The sequence below is a fragment of the Sceloporus occidentalis genome, unplaced genomic scaffold, assembly GCF_023333645.1.
Source record: "Sceloporus occidentalis isolate IW3139 unplaced genomic scaffold, rSceOcc1.0.p SCAF_124, whole genome shotgun sequence".
Taxonomy (NCBI): Eukaryota; Metazoa; Chordata; class Lepidosauria; order Squamata; family Phrynosomatidae; genus Sceloporus; species Sceloporus occidentalis.
This window is the reverse complement of record NW_028317104.1, coordinates 2,149,914-2,161,885: the sequence shown is the minus strand read 5'-3', so window position 1 is coordinate 2,161,885 and position 11,972 is coordinate 2,149,914.

Genomic DNA, 11,972 nt, shown 5'->3' with positions numbered 1-11,972 from the left:
CTTTTAATTGTAAATATACCGAACTGTGAGGCTGTCGGGTACACTTTAATGGATAGAAAGTGAAATAACCCAGTGTATGTTTAACCATATGATAATTAGGTATCCTCAAACAATTTGTTCTGATATCTCTTAACTGTATAAGAAGTTTGCCACCACGGGAATTCTTTGGATCTTTGCGTTAAGCTGTAACCAGTATGAAAAAATATATATATATTTGGCAGCCATACTCTGCATTTGCTGTATCCACAAAATTAAATTGTGTACATTTTAAAACAGCATTCATTATTAGGACAATAAATATATTCATAAAACTACTGTATTTGCTCGATTATAAGACAAGGTTTTTTTCTGAAAAATACCCCTCGTCTTATAATCAGACCTCCAATAGGTCTGACCATGAGACTAAGATCCAGATGATCTGCAGCGTGCGGGGAATTCTTTCTGACAGTCGGGGAAGGTCTGCGCGTTGGACGCAGACAACCTCCGCTGCTAACCGCACCTCCTTCTGGCTGCAGCGTAAGTTGTCTTCGCGAATCGCGTAGACATCTACATGCTGCCCCGGCTACATGACGGGAGTCAGAAGCACCGGTAAGTTTGGGGGGGGGGGGGGGCGGAGGAGTGTTAAATGAGGGCACAAGGCCTTTTAACCCTTTAAATGCCAGAGTGTCATATAGGGGTATAAGGCATTTCTGGAGGCAGAGTGGCACATAGGGGGTCAAAAGGCATATGGGGCACAGTGGCATATAGAGGGTTAAAAGGCATGTCATGGGGCACAGTGGCATATAGAGGGTTAAAAGGCATGTCATGGGGCACAGTGGCATTTAGAGGGTTAAAAGGCATATCATGGGGCACAGTGGCATATAGAGGGTTAAAAGGCATGTCATGGGGCACAGTGGCATTTAGAGGGTTAAAAGGCATATCATGGGGCACAGTGGCATATAGGGGGTATAAGGCATTTCTGGGGCAGATGTGCATAACTGGGGGGCAGGTTGGAAAATGGAAGGAAATAAAACCAAAATATTTTCTCAATCATAGATTTTATTAAAAAAAAAAAAATAGTTTACATGAATTAACATTTACTGGTAAAACTTTTTTCCTATAGGGTCATCTTATATTCAGGCCTTTTCTTTTTTTTTTTCCTAAATTAATATTCAGATTTGGGGGGGTCGTCTTATAATCGAGCAAATACGGTAATTCATACTTCTAGACAAATCAAAACAACCAACATTGAACGTGCGTAAATGGGACACCATTTTTGGAGCACATAGTTGGAGGTGGGTGGGGGCAGCGTTACGGACAGGTCCTGGGGTAGGGGATTATATGTGGTTGGATTTATCTTAGTTCCTTGTGTTACATTAAGGCAGAATGCCGGGATATGTATCTCACCATTGGTATTTCAGTGCACCACTAGCAAAAATACAGACCGCAATCAAATTTACAGCTTGGTGGGCCAGTCAAGGGAAGTGTTCTGATCTGTCCCATGATCTCCACCGCCAGCAAAAGCAGGATAAAGGGATCGCTGAAGAGGAAAGTGATTAAAAACTGTCCTGTGGAAATTCCGGCAATTAGGAGGCATGCATAAAATCTATTTCAACCGTTTTGCCGAAGGCGGCAGGTGGGACCCTTCCAGCACTTCCTACTGCCTATTACCTCTCAATGCCAAATAAAACCAACCTACTTATTAGCAATTGGTGCTTATATGTTTTTAACAATAACCCTAAAAGCTTGCTATTCGTACAAAAATATTGTATATAGAAACCAACACATTAGCCACATAGATGTGGTTTATGATTGAATTAGACTCAAAGAATTCCCAAAGGAATGAAAGCTTGCCTAGCTTCTCAGACCTCCAGTACTCAAAGACTACATATTTTTTCATATGTGACTCATTTAACCATCTGCTTACCCTACCGAATGGTGTCCTAATGCAATTTACAGTGAGTGACAAAACCAGCTCTTTTTCTAATACAGAGCACAATTTAAAATTAGAGCATGATAGGCAAATCTGAGTTTTACTCTCATTCAAGGGACAATGCAGCGTTTAGCATTAACTTTAAATATCATAGAGACCTCTAGAGGCCGTATTTCTGTACACACCCTTTAAGCTTCATTATATCAAGTTAGTCTATTCCCCAAATTACTTGATTACTTTCAGTACCTTGTTTAATTTATCTGTCACTGCCCAAGACTGTGAAGAGCTGCAATGTTCATTCTTATGAAGTAGGAAACTTTGCACTTTTAAGCACACCATAACTGAGCGGTAACTTGGATTCTACAGACCCCATGAATTGATTTCGAGGGAAGTACTTTCCTGCCAATGATTGACAATGATGATTTTGAGCACACCCAAGAGAAAAAAAAAAAAAAAAAATGGGTGCAAATTCTGTGTTAGGTAAGAAGTTTATTTTTCATTTTGGAAGAATACATATTGAAGTACTCAGAGTACTTTAATATGCATTCTTCAATAGTTGGGTGCCAGTGAAATTAGACTGTTAAAGATTCAGGAAACTGCCACTGAGAAAGTACTGTGCTGGAAAGGTGTGCCGTTAATAGGTGGGATATTACCCTCTTTGAGGTAAGGCAAGTATCAGTGACGAAAACTCCACATGCTTCTCTGATCCCATGCTACAAATGTAACCTGAATGCCCCCTAAATGTTATTCATAGTGCAAATTTAACCCCCCCAAAAATGCTACTTGAAAGTATATTCTTTGATTAGTTCCACTTCCAAAAAGTTAACAGATCTTCACGTTTCACCCCTTGACTGTTCTTTCTCTTTGCCGAAGTGGGTAAATAAAAAAGGGGTAGATAGTGGGAAAAGCCCAAGACATTCAGCTTTAAAAGACAATAACAGCATGAAGGTGAACTTGAAGGCTACCACAGAATTTAGCCCCAGCAATTAAGCCACCGATCTGCAACACACACTTCACCAGCTGAGAATTTGGATGAAGAGAGGCATTATGCAGAAGGGAAGAAAAACACTGTTTTGATGTCTTCCAAAGCAGAAGCTCAAAAGTAAACTCCGGCCTTTGATTTTGTATTTATTCATAAAACAAATCCTGTGTATTCAGCAAAAGTAGTAGAAGTTGTAGAAATGTTTTAAACACAGCTGACAATTAAGATATTTAGGAGCAAAGTAGCTGACGTTTGCGGTACTACCCACATCACTTCTCCTGCGGGAGAGAGCGGAAGAGATAGTACGTTACAATTACTTTACCTGAACTGAATACACACGTTTTTGTAAAAATAACAGACAGATGTATCCTTATCCAACCTTTTCATGGCAGATCACACCCAACTGTTTCTTTGTCCCTATTGGGATGCACCGAAATGTAAATTCTGGACAGAAACTTCAGTATTCACTTGGACGAAACCGAACCGAAAATAACCCCCCCTTAAAAAAAATAAAAACATAACCACACTTTGATCAAAAGTAATTAACACACCAAAATGGGACAAAAAAATGCTATATATATATAAAGAAATAAAAACATAACCACACTTTGATCAAATACTCAAAATACAAAAAAGTGAAGCGCAATATTCTAATTAAACATAAGTATTACACCTTCTGGTGAAGTGGTGCTGCAAAAACACAGGAACAAACTCCCCAAAATGTTCCAAATTAAATACAATCAAAACCACACAAGTGTCTGCGCACCCAAATAATACGTGAATAAATTATATGTGCAACACAAAAATAATATGTACAAAGATACCCTTCCAGCGAGAGTTCCCACACACAGTATCCAAAAGGTTCGTATATAAAAGGAAGAGAAAAAAGAAAGAAAAAAATTATGGTGTAGTATATCAAAGTTCGTCTTAAAAAAACGCTATTAACCCCTTCAATCCCAGGGGTTTTTGGTACCTCAAAGCCCAGAGCAATTTTGCCATTTTTGGGGTATGTCGGTTTAGCGATGATTCTCTTTTCCTGTGAATAGTGTACCCATATAAACTATATATTGTTTTTTCAAGGAGAGATAGAGCTTTCGTTTGATACCATAGTTGGATGATTAGCTGAAAATTTAGAATGAGAAATTTAGTAAAAACTAGCGAAGATTAGAAAAAAAACCTAATTTTTTTTTACATTTTCCCTCTGAATCCTCACAAAATTAGGTAAAGTGATGGAAAATCCCCTCCAAGTTTATTAACTCAGGTGTCCTGATTTCAGAAATACCTAATTTATATAGATTTTCCAGACTTTCCCAACACCAGGGAGCATACTATAAGGTGTATAATTTTGTATAATTTTTATGCCTATGGCTTAATGGGTTTGGGGGTTGTGAACGGAGGCAGAAGGGTTATACTGGCTAGATGTTATGCTAGGGCAATGGGAAGTAAGGTTTTTGAATAATTTTTTTATTATCTTTTTTTATATAATTTTAATTTTTTTACTTTTTTTTATTTTTTATATATTATTTTTACACAGAAATGGTTAGAGGTCCTCCTAGGGACCTCCTGAACATGCCAGTGATGTCACAATGACATCACAGCTCACATTATAATTTTTTTTTTGTATTATATGTATTATTATTTTAATGATTTATTTAATATTATTTTTTAAATGAATTAACTTTTTTTTTCCTGCTTTTCTCTTTCAGGACGGGAGGGGGAGTAAGAGAGATGGTTTCTCACTCCCCTCCCCACGATCCCCCTGCACCGATCACACTGTGATCGCAGCGTCTCTGTGCCTCATTGGAGGGCAGGATATCCCCAGAAGGGAATACCCGATCGCGCCTTTGCAACTGCGCGATCGCGCGATCGGGCACTTTCAACTGTAACAGCTTACCAGCTTTCATGCCGGAAGCTGTTACGGGAGATCGGGCAGCAGAAAGCCGGCGATGCCTGGTCTCCCGTGCAGCGGCAGGGATGTGTCCCTGACGCTGCACGAAGGGCTGGACGTACTGGGACGTCCATAGGGGTTTCTTTGTGGGCGTTTTTTGGACGTCCCGGTACGTCTATAGGGGAATGAAGGGGTTAAGCAAATCGGACCCTTACAATTTAAAGGGCATAAATATGCCCATACATAGAGTGTAATGGTCTCCTTAGGAGTTTCTTTATCCCACACTGGTACTTGTAGATAAAGAAGGTAGGCAGCGGAGGGGAGTAGGTAAAAACGATAATTTTTATGTATAAAAGAAAGGCAAACTTGTTGTCCTCCGTTTCGGATGTTACAGAGTCCAGGCTTCAAACTTCGTAGCAGCGCTACCACAAAGAGACGCCGTCTTAGTCCTCTGATCCACTTCCGTAATGCTACTCCTCCTCCTCCCAATGTCGTCAACACGCACTACGCGTTTCGCTTATCGCTTCATCTGGTGCATGCGCTTGACGCTCTGCCTACTGGTTTATAAAGCAGCCGGTCTATCCTAATTGGTGTAAGGCTGCTGAGGAAATCAAACAGCTGATGCCAATAATTTGTTTCAGGTGAGTATTCACTATGGTTCGTTTAATTTAACCCCTATGTATATGTCCTGTATGCATATACAAATTCTCTTTAAAAATATATATAAAAATGACATACAATAAATGCATATGAAACCCCCACATAGGTTAATCCATATAGTTATATATACAGGGTTTTCAGGAATCATAAAATAAATATAAAATAGATACAAGTATACTTATGTTTATAAAATATAAAATATTTAAAAATACATATAGAAATCCGACAAGTTCTGCTTGGCTTTTGCAGTTGCATTTAGCTTGGACACACAAGCGAATCCTGAGCTGGGGCGAATCTCCTAAGTGACATCTCTAAGTGAGGAGTTACAAGCAAAGAAGGAGTTAAAAAGCAAGAAGGAGGGTAAAGTATAAATCCTTGTGATTCCATATATTTATATATATATATATATATATATATATATATATTGCACCTTACTGTCTGTTTTTGCCAGTTATTTGAGCTATCCCCATTGCCAAGATGTCCTCCATGTTTGACAATGCGGTCAGGTGTACATCTTGCTCAATGTATGCAATCCTTGATCAGCGCTTCGAGGGTGCATATTGCTGTGCGAGATGTGTGCGGGTTGCTCATTTGGAAGCACAAATCCTGAGTCTAGAGGAGCAACTGGCAACACTGAGATCTATTGACAACTTGGAGAGGAGTCTGCTGCTCACTGAGCAAGCTCTCTCGGGGGTAGAGGTGGGGGAGGATAGCGGGATGGAGGTACAGGACAGTCGGGCAGCTAGCTGGGTTACAGTTAGAAGGCGGGGTAGGGGGAAAAGCGCCAGGGAGGCTAGTCCTGATCTAGCACACCCCAACAAGTTTGCCCGGTTGGCAGATGAGGGGGATGTTAGTTCAGAGTTAGCAGTACTGCAGCAAGTCACTGCCTCTGACCACCAGAGGGGTGTCTGCTCCAGTAAGGAGGGAAGGAGGAGCGCAGGGCAGGCCAGACAGGTGCTGGTAGCGGGGGACTCAATTATTAGGGGGACAGACAGGGCGATCTGTCACAAAGACCGGGATCGCCGAACAGTGTGTTGTCTGCCTGGCGCTCGCGTTCGGCACATTGCGGATCGGGTTGACAGATTACTGGGGGGGGCTGGAGAAGACCCAGCAGTCATGGTGCACATTGGCACCAATGACAAAGTGAGAGGTAGGCGGAGTGTCCTTAAAAATGATTTCAGGGACTTAGGTAGCAAGCTTAAGGCAAGGACCTCCAAGGTAGTATTTTCTGAAATATTACCTGTACCACGTGCCACACCAGAGAGGAAGCGGGAGATTAGGGAGCTAAACAAGTGGCTCAGAAGCTGGTGTAGGAAGGAGGGGTTTGGGTTCATGGAGAACTGGGCCGACTTCTCTGTCGGATACAGGCTCTACGGTAGGGACGGGCTGCACCTCAATGGGGAGGGTGCAGCTGTGCTCAGGGAGAAGATGGCCAGAAGGGTGGAGGAGTGTTTAAACTAGGTAAAGGGGGGAGGGAAACTACAATATAGAAGGGGAAGATAGTGTAGATAGAAAGCTGGGGCTTATAAATGTACCTGGGGGTGGAGCGGAGGGAGGGGTTAGAATAGTCAATAGGGATAGGCTTCATAGGGAAAAAAACCATACACCTCTAAATTGTATGCTTACTAATGCCAGAAGTCTGACCAATAAAACTGACGAACTGGAGTTAATAATGTCTGAAGAAAACTATGACATAGTGGGTATAACAGAGACATGGTTGGATGATAGCTATGACTGGGCGGTTAACATACAGGGTTATAGTCTATTCAGGAAGGATCGAAAAAAACAAAAAGGGGGAGGAGTTTGCCTTTATGTAAAGTCCAGCCTAAAGGCCACACTGCGGGAGAATATATGTGAGGGAAATGATAATGTGGAGTCATTATGGGTAGAAATATATGGAAAGAAAAATAATAAAATACTGATCGGGGTTTGCTATAAGCCACTAAATATAATGGAAGCAGCAGAAGATCAATTATTAAAGCAAATAAACAAGGCAGCAAATCACAATGAGGTGGTTATTATGGGGGACTTTAACTATCCTGACATAAACTGGGAAACAGAGACCTGTGAATCTCATAAAGGAAACCGGTTTCTCACTATAAGTAAGGATAATTATCTGTCCCAAATGGTACAGGACCCGACCAGAGGGGGCGCCCTACTGGACTTAATATTAACCAACAGACCTGACAGAGTAACTAATGTGCAGGTCAGGGGGCATCTAGGAAATAGTGATCACAATATGATACATTATAACTTGTCCTTCAATAAGGGAACTCTTAGAGGAGCCACAAGAACCATGAACTTTAGGAAGGCAAAGTTTGATCAACTAAGAGAAGCCCTTAACACTGTAAATTGGGAAAATGTCCTCAAAAACAAGAGTACAGCCACTCAATGGGAGATTTTTAAGGATATCTTAAATTCTCACTGTGAAAGGTACGTACCGTATGGGAATAAAAGAGTCAGGAACAAGAGAAAACCAATGTGGATAAATAAAAATGTAAAGGGGGTAATAAATGGCAAAAAAAGGCATTTAAGCTACTAAAACAGGAAGGCAGTGAGGAAGCACTAAAAAGCTATCGGGAAAAAAATAAAATATGTAAAAATCAGATAAAAGCAGCAAAAGTGGAGACAGAAAGACTCATTGCCAAAGAGAGTAAAACAAACCCCAAAATGTTCTTTAACTATATAAATAGTAAAAAGGTTAAAAATGAAAGCGTTGGCCCCTTAAAAAGTAATGAGGGAGAAGTTATAGACGGGGATCAGGAAAAAGCTAATCTATTAAATATATTCTTCTCTGCTGTATTCACAGAGGAAAATGAAATGCCAGGTAATATACAGCAGGATGAGATAACTGCCCCAGTACATGTCGCCTGTCTAACCCAGGAAGAAGTGCAGTGCCGCCTAAAAAAAATCAAAATAGACAAATCACCAGGTCCAGATGGCATTCACCCCCGCGTTCTAAGGGAGTTAAGTAATGTAATAGACAGACCCCTATTTCTAATATTCAAGGACTCTATAGTGACAGGGTCTGTTCCCCAGGACTGGCGCATAGCAAATGTTGTGCCAATATTCAAAAAGGGGACAAAAAGTGACCCGGGGAATTATAGGCCTGTTAGTTTAACTTCTGTTGTGTGTAAGCTGTTTGAGGGTTTCCTAAGAGATGCTATTTTGGAGTATCTCAATGAAAATAAGTGTATGACTCCATATCAGCATGGGTTTACAAGGGATCGGTCCTGTCAAACTAACCTGATCAGCTTTTATGAGGAGGTGAGCTCAAGACTGGATCGGGGTGAATCGCTGGATGTCGTATATCTTGATTTTTCCAAAGCATTTGATACGGTGCCACATAAAAGTCTGGTACATAAAATGAGAATGCTTGGGCTGGGGGAGAATGTGTGTATGTGGGTAAGTAACTGGCTCAGTGATAGGAAACAGAGGGTGGTTATTAATGGTACATACTCTGAGTGGGTTACTGTTGCTAGTGGGGTACCACAGGGGTCAGTTTTGGGTCCTATTCTTTTTAATATATTTATTAATGACCTTGTAGAGGGATTGTATAGTAAAGTATCAATCTTTGCAGACGATACTAAGCTCTGTAACGTGGTTAACACAATAGAGGACAGTGCACGATTACAAATGGATCTGCATAGGTTGGAGGCTTGGGCTGGGATGTGGCAGATGAGGTTCAACACAGATAAATGTAAGGTTATGCACATGGGGAAGAAAAATCCAGGCTGGGAATATGTATTAAATGGGAAAACACTGGGGACGACTGACATGGAAAAGGACTTAGGAGTTTTAGTTAACAGTAAATTTACCTGTAGCGACCAGTGTCAGGCAGCTGCTGCTAAGGCAAATAAAATCATGGGGTGCATCAAAAGGGGCATAGATGCCCACGACAAGGAAATAATTCTACCACTGTACAAGTCACTAGTCAGACCACACATGGAATACTGTGTACAGTACTGGGCACCAGTGTACAAGAAAGATATAGTGGAGCTGGAGAGGGTTCAAAGACGGGCAACCAGAGTAATAAGGGGAATGGGAGGACTACAGTACCCAGAAAGATTATCAGAATTAGGGTTATTTAGTTTGGAAAAAAGACGGCTTAGGGGGGATTTAATAACTATGTATAAATATATAAGGGGACAGTACAGAGATCACTCCCAGGACCTATTTATACCCAGGACTGTATCTATAACAAGGGGACATCCTCTACGGTTGGAGGAAAGAAGGTTTCTACACCAGCACAGACGGGGGTTCTTTACAGTAAGATCGGTGAGATTATGGAACTCTCTGCCAGAGGAAGTGGTAATGGTAAACTCAATAAAAGAGTTCAAAAGGAGCCTGGACGTGTTTCTTGAAAGCAATAATATTACAAGTTATGGATATTAGATTAATAGGGACAGAACGTTGATCCAGGGATTTATTCTGATTGCCATATTTGGAGTCAGGAAGGAATTTTCCCCCTGGTATGGGGCAATTGGCATCTGCTTCATAAGGTTTTTTTTGCCTTCCTCTGGATCAACACAGTAGGGACACAATATGTATATAGGTTGAACTTGATGGACTTTGGTCTTTTTTCAACCTTATGAACTATGTTACTATGTTACTATCGATATTCAAAAATTCCACCTCTCAACTCCACAATGTTCTGAATAAATATAAATAAATAGATAAGAATACATATTACAAAAAATTACACAATTCAAAATCACTGTTTAACCCATTAGGAGTCAAGGTCTTAAGTCTAAACATCCATTCCATCTCCTGTTGTCCCAACTTCTTAATAAAATCCTCCCCTCTCCAAAATTTGCCAACCTGTGTTATGCCAATAAATTCAAGATCTTTTGGATCTTGGTTATGGTGGGTTAAAAAGTGAATAGGAACACTATGTTTATCGTATCCATTTCTGATGTTTCTCTGATGTTCTCCTACTCTAATGTGTAGGGCTTTCGTCGTGCGCCCCACATATTGTAGCCCACAGGGACAACTCAGTAAATATATCACGTTTTTAGAGTGACAAGTAATTTTTTTATTTTTTTTTAAAGTGTTTTATTTGCATTTTGACATAGAGAAAGCAACCGTTGCCACTTCCAAAGTGTTCCATCAGTACATATCACGATACATAGACATGAATACATACCACATCCTAGACAATACAAAACTGTAGACTGTGGGAAGTAATTGCAACAAGGGCGCAGCAGTGAATAAAGTCACAGACATCATAGCCCTAATGGGTACTGCGAGTGTCTACAGAAATCGTGCATGGTAAGTAGACAATCAACTGTCACTTCACAAGTGGAGGGGAAGGGAAAAGGGGTAGGAGGGGAGAAGAGAAAAAGAAAGGAGAAACGAAAAGAAAAGAAGAGAGAGAAAGAAGGAAAGAAAATCCTTCTTCGCCAATTTACAGGCGGAGCAGTGAATGAACAGGCCTAGAGCCGGGGTATGTAGAAAGCCAAGGCTCCCAAGGCGGTAATCTTCTCCATACTGATGAGATGCGATTTGTTAGACTGGATTTCACTGAGGGTTGGAGGGGCTCCCTTCCACCTTTAGCAATAGCCTGTTTGATCGCAGCGCATATCCTGTGAATAAGTTGCTGATTTGGTGTGGACAAGGTGCTGCCTGGCACGTCCATCATGAGGAGTGCCACTTCTGGGGATAGGCGTATGTTGGTGTCTAACGCTCTTGACAACTGGGCTGAAAAAGAGGACCAAATAGGCTGAACTAAGCCACATGTCCACCACGCGTGGAGGTAGGTGACCCGTTCCCCGCATCCTCGGAAACAGCAATCACTAGAACCCCTGACCATATGTGACAATTGCACGGGAGAAGTATACCACCTTGCGACCACCTTATAAGCCCTTTCCTTAACCAGCGTGTTGATCGTGATTTTGTGTAGTGTCTTCACCGCCGAATCCCAGTCGTCGTTGGGGTAAGTAGAGAGTAAGTCTGTGTGCCATTGGGATCGATACAGAGGAGGATAAGCAGACGTAACAGAAATAAAGCTGGAGTAATGCACCGAGATTGATCCCTTAAGCCTTTTTCGAGCCATGAAGCGTCGTTCAAAAATCGTTAGAGTAGACATCTCGCCTCTAGTCAATAAGGAGCGTATAAAATGACTAACTTGTAGGTAGCGGAACGTTTCATTTGGAGGTATATGCTTGGATTCCCGGAGTGTGGCAAAAGAAAACATCTGTCCGTCTTGAACTAGGTCGCCAAGAGTGGTTAAGCCAGCATCCGACCACCACCGGAATGTCGACGTATGCATGCCTTCAGGGAAAAGAGGATTGGACAACAACGGTGTGAGTGGAGAAAGTGGACCTGCTAAACGTAATCTGGAGCGCCAAGCCCGCCAGAGAAGGAGTGCAGCTGATACAGCTGTGGAGGAGGAAGGACCGAGGAGCGTCGGGTTATCCAGCCACAGGATCTGCGCAAGGGTCTGGTGCGGAAAGTACATTTGTTCTATATCTACCCACGGAAGGGTGTTGGCTGGGTAGGACCAAGCCTCCAATTGAGATACTCGAGCC